The sequence below is a fragment of the Mesoplodon densirostris genome, chromosome 5 (assembly GCF_025265405.1).
Source record: "Mesoplodon densirostris isolate mMesDen1 chromosome 5, mMesDen1 primary haplotype, whole genome shotgun sequence".
Lineage (NCBI taxonomy): Eukaryota > Metazoa > Chordata > Mammalia > Artiodactyla > Ziphiidae > Mesoplodon > Mesoplodon densirostris.
The window spans coordinates 106515623-106530042 of record NC_082665.1 but is presented as its reverse complement, the minus strand read 5'-3'; positions in this window follow the sequence as shown (position 1 = coordinate 106530042).

Here is a 14420-nt window from a genome sequence, read left to right as displayed (position 1 = left end):
TTCTTTTTTTTTTTTATAGTAAGCTGTATGAGCTGTTTGTATATTTTGGAAATTAATCCCTTGTTGGTAGCATTGTTTGCAAATATTTTCTCCCAGTCTGTAGGATCACATGTTGTTTGTGTTTTGTTTGTGGTTTCCTTTATTGTGGTTTCCTTTATTGTGAAAAAGCTTTTAAGTTTGCCTCACTTGTTAATTTTTGTTTTTATTTCCATTACTCTAGGAGACAGAACCAAAAATATATTGCTGTGATTTATGTCAAAGAGTGTTCTGCCTATGTTTTCCTCTAGGAATTTTATAGTATTTGGTCTTTAATCCATTTTGAGTTTATTTTTGTATATGGTGTTAGGAAATGTTCTAATTTCATTCTTTTGCAGGTAGCTGTCCAGTTTTCCCAGCACCACTTATTGAAGAGACTGTCTTTTCCCTATTGTATATTCTTGTCTCCTTTGTTGTAGATTAATTGATCATTAAGTGGGTGGGTTTATATCTGGGTTTTCTATCCTGTTCCATTGATCTCGTGTCTGTTTTTTTGTGCCAGTATCATACTATTTTCATTAGTGTAGCTTTGTAGTATAGTCTGAAGTCAGAGAGCATGATTCCTCCAGCTCTGTTCTTCTTTCTCAAAATTGTTTTTGCTGTTTGGGGTCTTTTGTGTTTCCATACAAATTAAAAAAATTGTTTTTGTTCTAGTTCTGTGAAAAATGCCTTTGGTAGTTTGGTAGGGATTGCATTTAATCTGTAGATTGCCTTGGGTAGTATGGTCATTTTAACAATATTGATTCTTCCAATCCAAGGACACAATGTATCTTTCCATCTGTTTGTGTCCTCCTCAATTTCTTTCATCAGCATCTTGCAGTTTACAGAGTACAGGTCTTTTGCCTCCTTAGGTAGGTTTATTCCTAGGTATTTTATTCTTTTTGATGTGATCGTAAATGGGATTGTTTCCTTAATTTCTCTTTCTGATATTTTGTTGTTAGTGTATAGAAATGCAACAGATTTCTGACGCTGTGTTCTTCTGATTGCATCCTATTGGGTGGCACAAGATTTTGATTTTATATTACTGATGATGTTTCCTTTGATTACTTGATTAAAAGTGGTGTCTCTTAGGCTTCTCTACTGTAAAGTCACTCCTTTTCCCTTTATAATGAATAAATGTTTTGAGTGGAAACATTTTGAAAATATGTATCTCATTTCTCATCCAACTTTTAATTTATTCATGTATTTATGTATACCAGTATGGATTCATGGTTTTCTATTTTATTCAGGGATTACAGTCCGTACCTATCATTATTTATATTGATGCTAAACCCTCCCTAATTCATCCAATGGGAGCACTTCAAGCTGACTTTTGTGTCTTTTTCACATGTCCCAATCATTCTTTCAGTACTTCTCTGCTTTCAGGTACAAGATTTCCAGGCTCACCTTGCATCTTTTCTCCTGCAGTCCTAGAATCAGCTATTTCACTAGGGAGCCCTTGTACCTTATAGTGAAGAATGATATTTAGATGCTAGGATTTGGGCCCTGGGTGTGCTTATTGCCATTGGGGTAGAAGTGTCACTTCCCTAAGGCCCTATCAATAGCCAGAGGGACTTCCCTGGCTGTCCAGTGGTTAAGACTCCGTGCTCCCAATGCAGGGGGCATGGGTTCAATCCCTGGTCAGGGAACTAAGATCCAGCATGCTGCGTGGCATGGCCAAAAAATAAAGAAAGAAAGAAAATAAAAAATAAAGACAAACTATTCTTAGTTTAAAAAAATAGGGACTTCTCTGGTGGTCCAGTGGTAAAGAATCCGCCTTGCAATACAGGGGACACAGATTCGATCCCTGGTCAGGGAATTAAGATCCGACATGCCACAGGGCAACTAAGCCCGCACACCACAGCTACTGAGCTCGCACGTCTCAACTAGAGCCCACGTGCTGCAAACCACAGAGCCCATGTGCTCTGGAACCCACGTGCCACAACTATAGAGCCCATGCGCCCTAAAGCCAGCGTGCCACAACTAGACAGGAGCCCGCGCGCTGCAATGAAAGACCCTGCATGCCTCAATGAAGATCCCACGTGCCACAACTAAGACCCCGCAGCCAAAAGTAAATTAAAAAATATATAAATAATAAATAAATAATCTTTAAAAAAACATAGCCAGAACTGGGACAGAGCTACACACACACTTAATTCTGTACTTATTTCTGTTGTTCATCTTTTTGTATTGAAAACCATGAGTCCACACTAATATCTCCAGTTTTAATCCAGCGTCTCAATGTTCATTTGTTTTCTCCCTTCCTATATTTTTTAAAGGATTTGTTTGTTTGTTTGTTTGTTTAGGCTGCGTCGGGTCTTAGTTGCTGCACGCAGAATCTTACTGAGGCATGTGGGATCTTTCATCGCACGGGCTCTTGGTTGTGGCATGCGGGCTTCTCACTAGTTGTGGCATACGGGTTTTCTCTTCTCTAGTTGTGGCGTGAGAGCTCCAGAGCGCGTATGCTCTGTACTTTGCAGCACATGGGCTTATGAGGCACTTGAGCTCAGTAGTTGTGGCACGTGGGCTTAGTTGCCCTGTGGCACGTGGGATCTTATTTCCCTGACTAGGGATCGAACCCACGTCCCCTGCATTGTAAGGTGGACTCTTTACCACTGGACCACCAGAGAAGTCCCTCCCTTCCTATATTTGTAATTTCCCTCTCCAGCTGTGAGAAAGAAACCTGGCTCCCATTTACCCGAATATATTTATTCACATGATCAGTCCCCCATTGCCACTGCCCTCTTACACATTCAGATACCCTTCTCACTCTACTTTGTCTCCAACACACTGTGTTGGGTTGCTGCCCCCTTCCCCGTCAGTGAGTGCCCTCCTCACCCCAACCTTGCCCAACACCCTGTCCTGGTCATCCCTTCCTCAGGAATGCCCCCCTCCCCCTGCTTGGGCTCTGAGTCTCCACACCAGGCTGCACTCCCATCCCCATTGTTGCAGGTACACCATCGTCACTCTGTTGGGTCTCTGGTACCTGCAGCAGGCCATTCCCATGCATGGATGTCCTCACTTCACTTGGGCTCTGACACCTCACGCTGGGCAACCTTCCTACACAGATGCCCTCCTCACCCTGATCAGGTTCTGACATCCTGCTCTGGGTCCCTGAGGGGGATCCCACCTTATTGTGGACAAGTACCTTGCTCTACCCCATCTAATGGCTTCAGGACTGAATTGTTCAGGGAGGGAAGGGAAGGAAAGAAGAAGACTTTTGTAAGTTTTAGAAGTTTAAGAGCACTTTTAGGGTGATGAAACTACTCTGAATGATACTATAATGATGAATACATGTCATTATACATTGTACAGAATGTACAACACCTAATGTAAACTGTGGACTTTGGTTGATAATAATGTGTCAGTATAGGTTCATCAGTTGTAAGCTCCCACTCTAGCGGGGGATACTGACAATAGGGGAGGCTATGCAAGTGTGGGGCAGGGGAATGTGGGAAATCTGTGTACCTTCCCCTCAGTTTTGCTGTGCACCTAAAACTGCTCTAAAAAATACAGTCTCTTTTAAAATGAGATAAGATTTTTACTTCTTGCAAGAAAATTGCATCTCTATGTTATGTTGATTTATGTAGTATAATAATGATTACTGAAAAATGACTGTATGAGTAACTTGACATTTTACACTACTAATTCTGTAAGAAAACCTTTTATAAACTGCAAACAAAATGAAGGGAAACCAAAAGCTAAACCTTATCCTGTCATAAATATTAAAACGATCACAAAAAGCAACCAAACATTATATTCCATATAATTCCATTATATTAGTATGTAACACTTATAAGTATTATCCTGGGGTGGGGATGGGAGGTGGCAGGTTCAGGGTGAGGAAGCAGGATTCACAGTGCAGGCAGAATATGGGGGTGTAGAGGAAATAAGGTAAACCAACATGACATGAAGGATAATTGCTGAAGCTGGGTAACACATTCATAGGGGTTCATTATTCTGTTTCTCTACTCTTGTACGTTTGCAAATTTCCATAATAAATAATTTAAGGGCCTCCCTGGTGGCGCAGTGGTTAAGAGTCCGCCTGCCGATGCAGGGGATACGGGTTCGTGCCCCGGTCTGGGAGGATCCCATATGCCGCGGAGCGGCTGGGCCCGTGAGTCATGGCCGCTGGGCCTGCGCATCCGGAGCCTGTGCTCCGCAACGGGAGAGGCCACAACAGTGAGAGGCCCGCATACCGCAAAAAATAAAAAAATAAATAAATAAATAAATAATTTAAAATATATATGCAATATAAAAATAATATATATCATCATTTAAAAAATTCGAGATCAAAGCTTTACAGTAGCAGCAGAAATGTACAATTAATATCTTCACCAGCAACCTGGTGACAGGGATGTCCAAACAAGTGCTCCACCATATTCTTTCTCCCAAAGGAGCTGCACCAGCTGTTCCAACCAAAAGACCAACACATATCATCAAATTGTACAAATATTCCTGTGGACTTACTGGGATACAGGCCCATAGGCCAATGGAGTGTAGTTATGGAGAAAAGAATGTTCCTTTTCAAAAAACTTGAGTTTCACTATTGTTTACCTGGCTCATTGCTGGCGCCTTGAAGGATTCCAAGATTAATCCCCTTTCCTGCAACTTGGATACAACAGATGCAAGGTGGAATGAGGCCAGCACTCCAAGGGGTTGGAAGCAAAGTGCTGTGGGAACCCAGAAGGAGAAAGGGGAGATTATTTCAGAATGAAAGTGTTTTGAGAAAGAAAGAAAGAAAGAGGGGAAGGAGGGAGGGAGAGAAGGAGGGAGGGAGGGAGGAAGGAAGGGAGAAAGAAAGGAAAGAAGGAAGGAAGGAAAAAAGGAAGGAAGGGAGGGAGAAAGAGAAAGAGAGAGAGAGAAAGAGAAAGAAAGGAGGGAGGAAGGGAGGGAGGGGGAAGGAAGGAAGGAAGTTACGTCGAGACAAACCATGCTGCTTCCTTTCTTCCTTTATCAGGAATTGCCCTAATTTCTGTTCACTTTCCTGACACTGTCTACCTTGATTTGTCACTGAAGGGTGTCCAAGCTAGATGAAACAGTGTGTTTTTTCTTGGGGCTGGAATGAAATAACTTGGGTTGGCAAGTGTGATTATTTAAGGTTGATCAGAAACCGTGATTAGTACCATATTACGTCTTTTTTAAAAAAAAATAAATTTATTTATTTATTTAGGCTGTGTTGGGTGTTCGTTGCTGCACGCAGGCTTTCTCTAGTTGCGGCGAGCAGGAGCTACTCTTCATTGTGGTGCACAGGCTTCTCATTGTGGTGGCTTCTCCTGTTGCGGAGCACGGGCTCTAGGCACGCAGGCTTCAGTACTTGTGGCACTCGGGCTCAGTAGTTGTGGCACATGGGCTTAGTTGCTCCATGGCATGTGGGATCTTCCCGGACCAGGGCTCGAACCCATGTCCCTTGCATTGGCAGGCGATTCTTAACCACTGCGCCACCAGGGAAGCCCCCATATTACGTCTTTGATTATATTTTAATGGGAAAATAATTATTTAATAAATTAGGTTTGTTTCATAGATAAAATCTTTCAAAACACAATGGTATGCTCTAGGTGGGCTGGTAGGTTGCTCAGACACAGCCCCCCTGGGCCACAGTACCCGCTGAGGTCACCCCAGCACAGAGGTGCTCCTCATCAGCTTAGATCCCAAACTTCAGCGTGGTCGGGTGTCTTGCTGTGCTAGACCGGGCAAGCTGAAGCTTTGGGCCTATCCCGACCTCAGGGCAAACCCCAGCGCAGAGACTCATGAGTTGGGTAGACCTAGGCAAGACTAGTTTAGTTTAGTTGTTCAAAAACATTTCTGCGTTTCCATTTACTCATAAAGTGCCGATTTTTAAAAAATTTTATTGGAGTATAGTTGATTTACAATGTTGTGTTAGTTTCAGGTGTACAACAAAGTGATTCAGTTATACATACACATATATCCACTCTTTTTTAGATTCTTTTCCCACATAAGCCACTACAGAATATTGAGTAGAGGTAGAGGTCCCTGTGCTATACAGTAGGTCCTTATTAGTTATTTGTTTTATATATAGTAGTGTGTATATGTCAATCCCAATCTTCCAGTATATCTCTACCTGCCCCCACACAAGGGATATTAGATGAATGTGTGGTCATCATGGTTGCTACCGTCCATCTGCTTTTTTTTTCTTTTGAATTTTTATTTATTTTTTTATACAGCAGGTTTTTATTAGTTATCTATTCTATACATATTAGTGTATATGTCAATCCCAATCTCCCAATTCATCCCACCACCACCACTCCCGCCGCTTTCCCCCCTTGGTGTCTATACATTTGTTCTCTACATCTGTGTCTCTATTTCTGCCCTGCAAACCAGTTCATCTGTACCATTTTTCTGGGTTCCACATATATGCGTTAACATACGATATTCATTTTTCTCTGACTTACTTCACTCTGTATGACAGTCTCTAGATCCATCCACACCTCTACAAATGACCCAATTTCATTCCTTTTTATGGCTGGGTAATATTCCATTGTATATATGTATATAATCCATACCACATTATTTTGTTGTGAGGATAAAACAAGTTAACTCATATAAAATGATTAAAATAATGCTTGGAACATAGTGCCCAGTAAATCATTATCATTGTTGGATCAAGCCAAGTGTTTTTGTCTCCAACTGTTGAAACTTAGAAGAGACTGATGTATAAACCAGATGTCAGTTTATTATCATTAGAAACACAACCAACAGGGGGCCTGAAAATCCATTTTTACAGGTTAGTACATCCATTCTAGATGAGAACGGTCACACAAACCAAGTCACAAGCCAAAGAAATCAGATGAGGGTGGACTGGAATGGGGGAGTTAGTGGATGGAGCTCAGGGGCCTGTGGTGTCAAGCTCTGATGGACTAAGGCATCCAGTGCCTCTGAAGGGCAAGACGTGATAAAGGGACAAGCCACAAAATAGAGTCTGCTTCCTCTCAGGCAGGTCTGGGGACCCACTGACCAATTCTTTGTCCGTCCATTGCAGGATTCTGGCATTCTTGATTTGAATCACATTTCATGTGCTCTTCACATCACTTGTGTTCTTCTTTGGCTAAATAATATACACTCATCAACCTGATGGTTGTTAAATGTCCCCTCCTGACCCTGAAACACACATACACCAGCAAACTACAATTTACAAACTCTTGAATGACTTCTACATTTCAACCATTGTTTGTTGATTCTTACTAGTTTTACTCTAAGATAACTCTGCTCCCAACTTCTGGGTGTGCCATACCTGGGTGTGTTCTGACTGTAGAGTTCATGCAGGAGGTACAGTAAGAAACCTTTGGTGGTGAGAAGGTTCAGAATGACTATGCTCAAAGGTCTCTAGCAGTAAAGAAAAACCTAGACTTCTACAATGATGGAGAGTCACCAACCTAGAACAAAGTATTGAGTGATGGAACAAACTGAGTATAGAACGTTCAGAAAGAACTAGAGGGGCGTGTGTGTGTGTGTGTGTGTGTGTAGAAAAATCGAAAGAAAAAGTCTCTGCAGTGGGAGAAGAATCCAAGAAAGGGTCCCTTCTAGGCCCAAGGACACACAATAGGAGGTGTGGGTACCTGTCTTGTTGATTGAGGCACCATGACTAAACACAGTGGATTTCAGCCACAGGGCATTGTAAGCAATATCTCACTAAAAATCAATAAAGCAGTGAAGGTTGCAACAAATACTAATCATCATTATAATGGTTAACAATTATGGAGCTACTAGGAACCACATGAGAGTTTTGCTTATATCATCTGATTTAATATTCACCATAACCCTACAGTGTAAGGACCATTATTATTCTCATTTTATAGATAAGGAAACTGAGGCACTGAGAAGCTAATTTGCCAAGGTCACACAGTTATTAGATAACAGAATCCGGAATCAAATGCAATTCTGATTCCAGAGATGGCTCCCTAATTTACAAGTTTAAAACAAATTAAAATAGGCTCATAGTCCCCCTCATTCTGGGTTCAAAATATTTCCCTACAAGGACAGAAGGGCACATGACCCTGGGCATACTCACTGGCATGTGTGATATGAGAATGTCACCCATTGTATGAATAGCTGTGGAACAAAGTTCAGAATAGCCGATCTGGAAAGACGTGAGAAGGCTGGGGACCCAGATACTTTGGTTATTGCCCCATCTCTGCATGCACGGAGGTATCTGAACCTAAGCAAGACACTTAACTTCTTTTTAAAAAAATTCCATTCTTTTTAAAATTTATTTATTTATTTATTTTTTGGTTTTTATTATTTTTTTTTTTTTGCGGTACGCGGGCCTCTCACTGTTGTGGCCTCTCCCGTTGCGGAGCACAGGCTCCGGACGCGCAGGCTCAATGGCCATGGCTCACGGGCCCAGCCGCTCCGTGGCATGTGGGATCTTCTCGGACCGGGGCACGAACCCGCGTCCCCTGCATCGGCAGGCAGACTCTCAACCACTGCGCCACCAGGGAAGCCCTAAATTTATTTTTTATACAGCAGGTTATTTTTTTCCCATAGATCTATTTATTTATTTTTGGCTGTGTTGGGTTTTCATTGCTGTGCGCAGGCTTTCTCTAGTTGCAGAGAGTGGGGGCTACTGTTTGTTGCAGTGTGCAGGCTTCTCATTGTTGTGGCTTCTCTTATTGCAGAGCATGGGCTCTAGGAGCGCATGCTTCTGTAGTTGTGGTACACGGGCTCAGTAGTTGTGGTTTGTGGGCTCTAGAGCTCAGGCTCAGTAGTTGTGGCGCACAGGCTTAGTTGCTCCGCAGCATGTGGGATCTTCCCGGGCCAGGGCTCAAACCCGCGTCCCCTGCATTGGCAGGCGGATTCTTAACCACTGCGCCACCAGGGAAGCCCTATACAGCAGGTTCTTATTACTTACCTATTTTATACATATTAGTGTATATATATCAATCCCAATCTCCCAATTCATCCCACCACCACCACCCCTTCCCCCTTGGTGTCCATATGTTTGTTCTCTACATCTGTGTCTCTCTTTTTATTTATTTATTTATTTATTTAATTTATTTATTTTTGGTAGCATTGGGTCTCCGTTGCTGCACATGGGCTTTCTCTAGCTGTGAGGAGTGGGGGGCTACTCTTCATTGCAGTGCACAGTCTTCTCACTGCAGTGGCTTCTCTTGTTGCGGAGCATGGGCTCTAGGCGTGCGGGCTTCAGTACTTGTGGCACATGGGCTCAGTAGATGTGGCGCACGGGCTTAGTTGCTCCGCATGTGGGATCTTCCCAGACCAGGGCTCAAACCCGTGTCCCCTGCATTAGCAGGCAGATTCTTAACCACTGCACCACCAGGGAAGTCCTGTGTCTCTATTTCGGCCTTGCAAACCAGTTCATCTCTACCATTTTTCTAGATTCCACATATATGCGTTAATATACGATATTTTTCTCCTTCTGACTTGCTTCACTCCGTACGACAGTCTCTAGGTCCGTCCACGTCTCTACAAATGACCCAATTTTGTTCCTTTTTATGGCTAATATTCCATTGTGTATATGTACCACATCTTCTTTATCCATTCGTCTGTTGATGGGCATTTAGGTTGCTTTCGTGACCTGGTTATTCTAAATAGTGCTGCAATGAACTTTGGCGTGCATGTGTCTTTTTGAATTATGGTTTTCTCTGGGTATATGCCCAGTAGTGGGATTGCTGGGTCATATGGTAATTCTATTTTTAGTTTTTTAAGGGACCTCCATACTGTTCTCCATAGTGGCTGTATCAATTTACATTCCCACCAACAGGGCAAGAAGGTTCCCTTTTCTCCACACCCTCTCCAGCATTTGTTGTTCGTAGATTTTCTAACGATGTCCATTCTAACCAGTGTGAGGTGATATACCTCATTGTAGTTTTGATTTGCATTTCTCTAATAATTAGTGATATTGAGGTTTTCATGCGCCTCTTGGCCATCTGTATGTCTTCTTTGGAGAAATGTCTATTTAGGTCTTCTGTCCATGTTTTGATTGGGTTGTTTGTTTTTTTAATATTGAGCTGCCTGAGCTGTTTATATATTTTGGAGGTTAATCCCTTGTCCGTTGATTCATTTGCAAATATTTTCTCCCATTCTGTGGGTCGTCTTTTTGTCTTGTTTATAGTTTCCTTTGCCGTGCAAAAGCTTTTAAGTTTCATTAGGTCCCATTTGTTTTTGTTTTTATTTCCATTACTCTAGGAGGTGGGTCAAAAAATATCTTGCTGTGACTTATGTTGGAGTGTTCTTCCTATGTTTTCCTCTAAGAGTCTTACAGAAGACACTTAACATCTTTCTGCTTCAAGCTCCTGTTCTATAAAGTGAGGATAACTCAGCAGGAGCCACGTTAACACGAGATTATTGAGGAGACAAGACTGAAAGAGAACATTTGTGAAAGCATTTCTCAATGTTAAAAATGCTATAGCATGGGTTGATAAATATTTATTCTAATTTAGGATTTCAAAGGTCTCTCTATATACAGTACAGCAGAAATCCCTTCCAAACCATGCATTTATTTAACATAAAGAGAACCTAGAATTACCAACAGGGCATGGCCTATACATGTTATTAGAATGGGCTTTAATTGCACAGTGATTTCTAACTCAGCGGGTGCCAGGCAGAGTCTCACGCTGCATTCCTGCATTCCTGCTTTCTGATGCTTGGGTCAGCAGATGAGGAGGACTATGGGGTGGCCCTCCTGGGGCCATCAACTTGATGATGGCCTGGAGTGCTTGTGTGTGTATGTGCGAGTCTGCATGTCTCCACAGGAGACTCCAGGCTGCTCTCCTATCACTTCTCCCATGAAATGACACCCTTTGGATCCACGGCACTTTACAGTGTACAAAAAATTTTATTCAGTTTACACAGGACCTTGTCTTATTTAATCCTTCCTCTTACCCAAGAAGCGGGCAAGACAAACTGTGTTATGCCCATTTTATGGATAATGATAATTTACTCAGGAGAGGTTGATTTGCCTAACATGCCATCAGTGGTAGAGCTGGCTAATCCCAGTGCATGACTTTTCCACTATACCACAGGTATCGAATCATTTAATGAACTATTCACTGAGCACCTAGCGTGTGTCAGCCACTGTGCCAGGACCTACTCATCAGCTTGTTCTCCAGAGAGAAGCTTCTTCAAGTCCCCCACCTCCCACCCCCCACCCCATGCAATTAATGATGAGTTTTAAGTGACTGAATTAACACTCTCACTATTCAGCACATGGTGCTAGGAGCTGAGTGATAGGGCAGTGTGGCTACTCAGAGCTGTGCTCTAGAGCCAGACTGTCCTGAACCCCTCCCACTATGTCAACTCCGTTTCCTCATCTATAAAATGGGGATAATAATTGTGCCAGTTCGTAGGGTTGTGAGGGTTGACTTAGTGCAGGTAAAGCACTTACTACAGTGCCTACTACATAACAAGAGCCCCAAAACTATTAACTGTCATTATTTCCTTAACACTGTCACAAAAGAAAACAAGGAGACGTTTGAAAAAAGAAAAAAAAACCTGGCCCCTTTAATCTGTCTCATGTCCCAAAGCTTTGCACCTCCACCTCCGCTGCTCTGACCCCATATCCTTAGGGCTGGGTTTCGGTCATGGCCTGCTTGTCTCCTGGCCTCTGTGCTTTCCTTCTCCAATGTCATTCCCTACTTTTTCTCAAATAATTTCCCCCAAATATTCACTTCTCAAGCATTTTTATTGAGCACCTCTTCATGTGCTAGGCACAGTAGTGGTTGCTGCGATGAGCTTTCGGGAATGAAGGACTTGCCGCACTAGCTGCTGAGCGCTGACTAACGGCCGCAAGTCCTCAGTTGTCACCACTCAGGGGTAACTGCCTCAGCTGAAGGAAACTTCCTCTCCCAATGTCCTCACAGCTCCTTCTGGTGGCAGCCAGCATCCAGACTGCTCAACTCAGTGGAATAAGGCCGGACCCATTGCCTCAACTCAGAAGATCCCTGCCAGCTCCAGAATGTGGGGTTGACTGAGGCCTTCATTGGGCCTGCATCAATACTCAAACTTCTCCCTCTGCTCAGTCTGGAGCACCTCCTCCCAGTAAACATACCAATCTCCTCTTCAAGCTGCTTCCCAGGAAACCCAACCTGCGACAGGGACAGAAGATGAAAAGATGAGCAAGCCATGGCCTGGCCTTCAAGGATATCAAGGCAAAGTGGGAACTACAACCCTAATAAGGGCAAGCAGCTTACAGTGAGGGACACACAAAGTGCACTGAAGCCCACCTGGAGGGGGGCGGGGTTGAGGGGAGTCCATCACTCCAGGTGGACCCTGTGGGATTTCCCAGGCTCCGACATCCAGGCTGCACACCCAGGCTGCTGCCGAGCAGTGGTGCGCTGATGTTGACGTTGTTTGTGGTTTGCATCTGTGGGTGAGCCAGGCCCAGGCCTGGGGAGTGGCTCTTAGTAGGATGTTATGTTCTAAACGACGAACTAGACTGGGGCATGGCCAGTGAGGGTAAATAGCCCTTTCTCTACTCGGCTAAAATTTGCCTGGAAACCAGTGAGAACTTACCTAAATGTTGTCTCCATCTGACGAACCTCAAGATGGCAATTCCACATTGACATAAACAGTTCTCTGACTGGCACCTTCAAGTGCCTTGTAGACTTGTACGGAGGAACCCATGACCCTTCTGCACCCCTGCACTCTGCCTCCCACAGGGGACCAGCCAGGTTGCCTGAGAAGGTGCTGGTGAGTGTGGTAAGGCCAGCAGAAGCAGGGACGGCAGGATTTCAATGAAGACCCTGCAGACAGGCCTTTTAACCGGGCCAGCTCCTGACTGGCTTTAAGGCTCCAGTAGAAGAAACAGCTTCCCAGTGGCTGGGGTTGGACAGGCTCTCCATAGTGTGGAAAGGGTAGCTTCCCCCACTGTGTGTCAGATTCCTCCCTTCTCTCTGCCCTGTGTTTTCTGGAGTGGACATGGCTGACACTGTCTTCATTTTCTACCCATCAGGACAACCAACTTCTCCCAACTCCCCACCTCTAATCCCCCAAACTTCACCTTACACACTTACTGTAGGGTCTTTCTCAACTGCTGCCAATTCATTCATCCCAACTTTCTAAGGCCTGCAGCAGGCCTGTGTTGTCATATAGACAGGCTCTTACATAATGGAATCATAAAATTGGGAGCCAGCTTAGAGGCCATAAGAGCCCTTCTCTAGAGAGCGGTGGGGCTGAACAGTCCTAGAGGCCAGGAACTATCAGAAGGCAGCCTGAACTATTAAGAAAGTTTTTCCTTCTTTTGAGCCCAAACTTGCCTACCTCTGGAGTCATTCAGAAAAAATTTACTACTTTTTCATATGATGGTCCTCCAAATCATAGACTGGTCACAGAGGAATCCATTTGAGTGCTTCTGTAGGTGCCGAGGAGAAGGTGTTCAAAAAGGCCAACTTGTTGTGGCTACCCAGCTAATATAGGTGACCCCTTCTACTACCAGTAATAGAGCTGGGATTTGATCATAGATTCAACTCCAGTGCTCTTCATACACAAAGCCACCTCCAAAGAAGCAGATTCTGCCACAAACCTTCAGCAGCACTTCCAGGGACTCTAATAAAAGAATTGGAAGAACTCAGACAGGGACCACAAGCCGGTAAGGGGTGAAAGGGCTGAGAGTCTGGCAAACAGGCAGGCACAGACCCTACACCAGCTAGCCCCAACTGGCCCATCTGCAAATCTGAGGTTGGAAGAGAGTGATGGGGCCTGTGAGAAGGCTCTCAGAACTGTGAGGGTGCACACGGCCACAGATGCGCCTGGAAGAACACCTCCTGAGGACTCCTGAGAGGAAAGCTGAGGAGGCAGGAAGATTAGTGACCCTTCTGCTGGCTTCACAGTCCATCAGTGCAGAGCCTTCCTGGCTTTATTCTCCTTTCCCCCTGAACAGGTGTCTCCTCCCTGGCTACCTATACCACCATACCCTCAGCAGCTGGGCTAAGATTCCTTGGTTGAGCTTTGTGACAATTCTCCATGAAGCCAACAAGTTCCTTCTGTTGACGCTGGTTTCTCCACTGTCTTTAGGAGCAAAGCAATGTCTCTATTTTAGTGTCTTCTGCACAATTACATACCCAGGAAATTACGTACCCAGGAAACAGTATTTATAAATCACACTACTGTTAAACAACTCCCCTCCCCAGTTAAATACTGGTTAATTTGAAACCAAAGGGTTCTCTTTCTTCACCTCAGACCCCATTCTCAATTCCCTACTTCCCAGGTCCCTCCTACGTGGTTAGGGGAAAAATAAAGAACACGAAACCACCCAAGCAAAATGGGGACAAAGACAGTTTCTCAGTTTCTCTTTGGCCTTGAACTGTCCAGATCAGAGAAGAAGGGTGAGCCTGGGCCAGAGACCACTGGAGAAAGCAGTTGGCAAACCATGTTTGAGGCCAGGTTACAGACTCAGTTTACTCTCTCCAGCAGTGGGGCTGAGACAG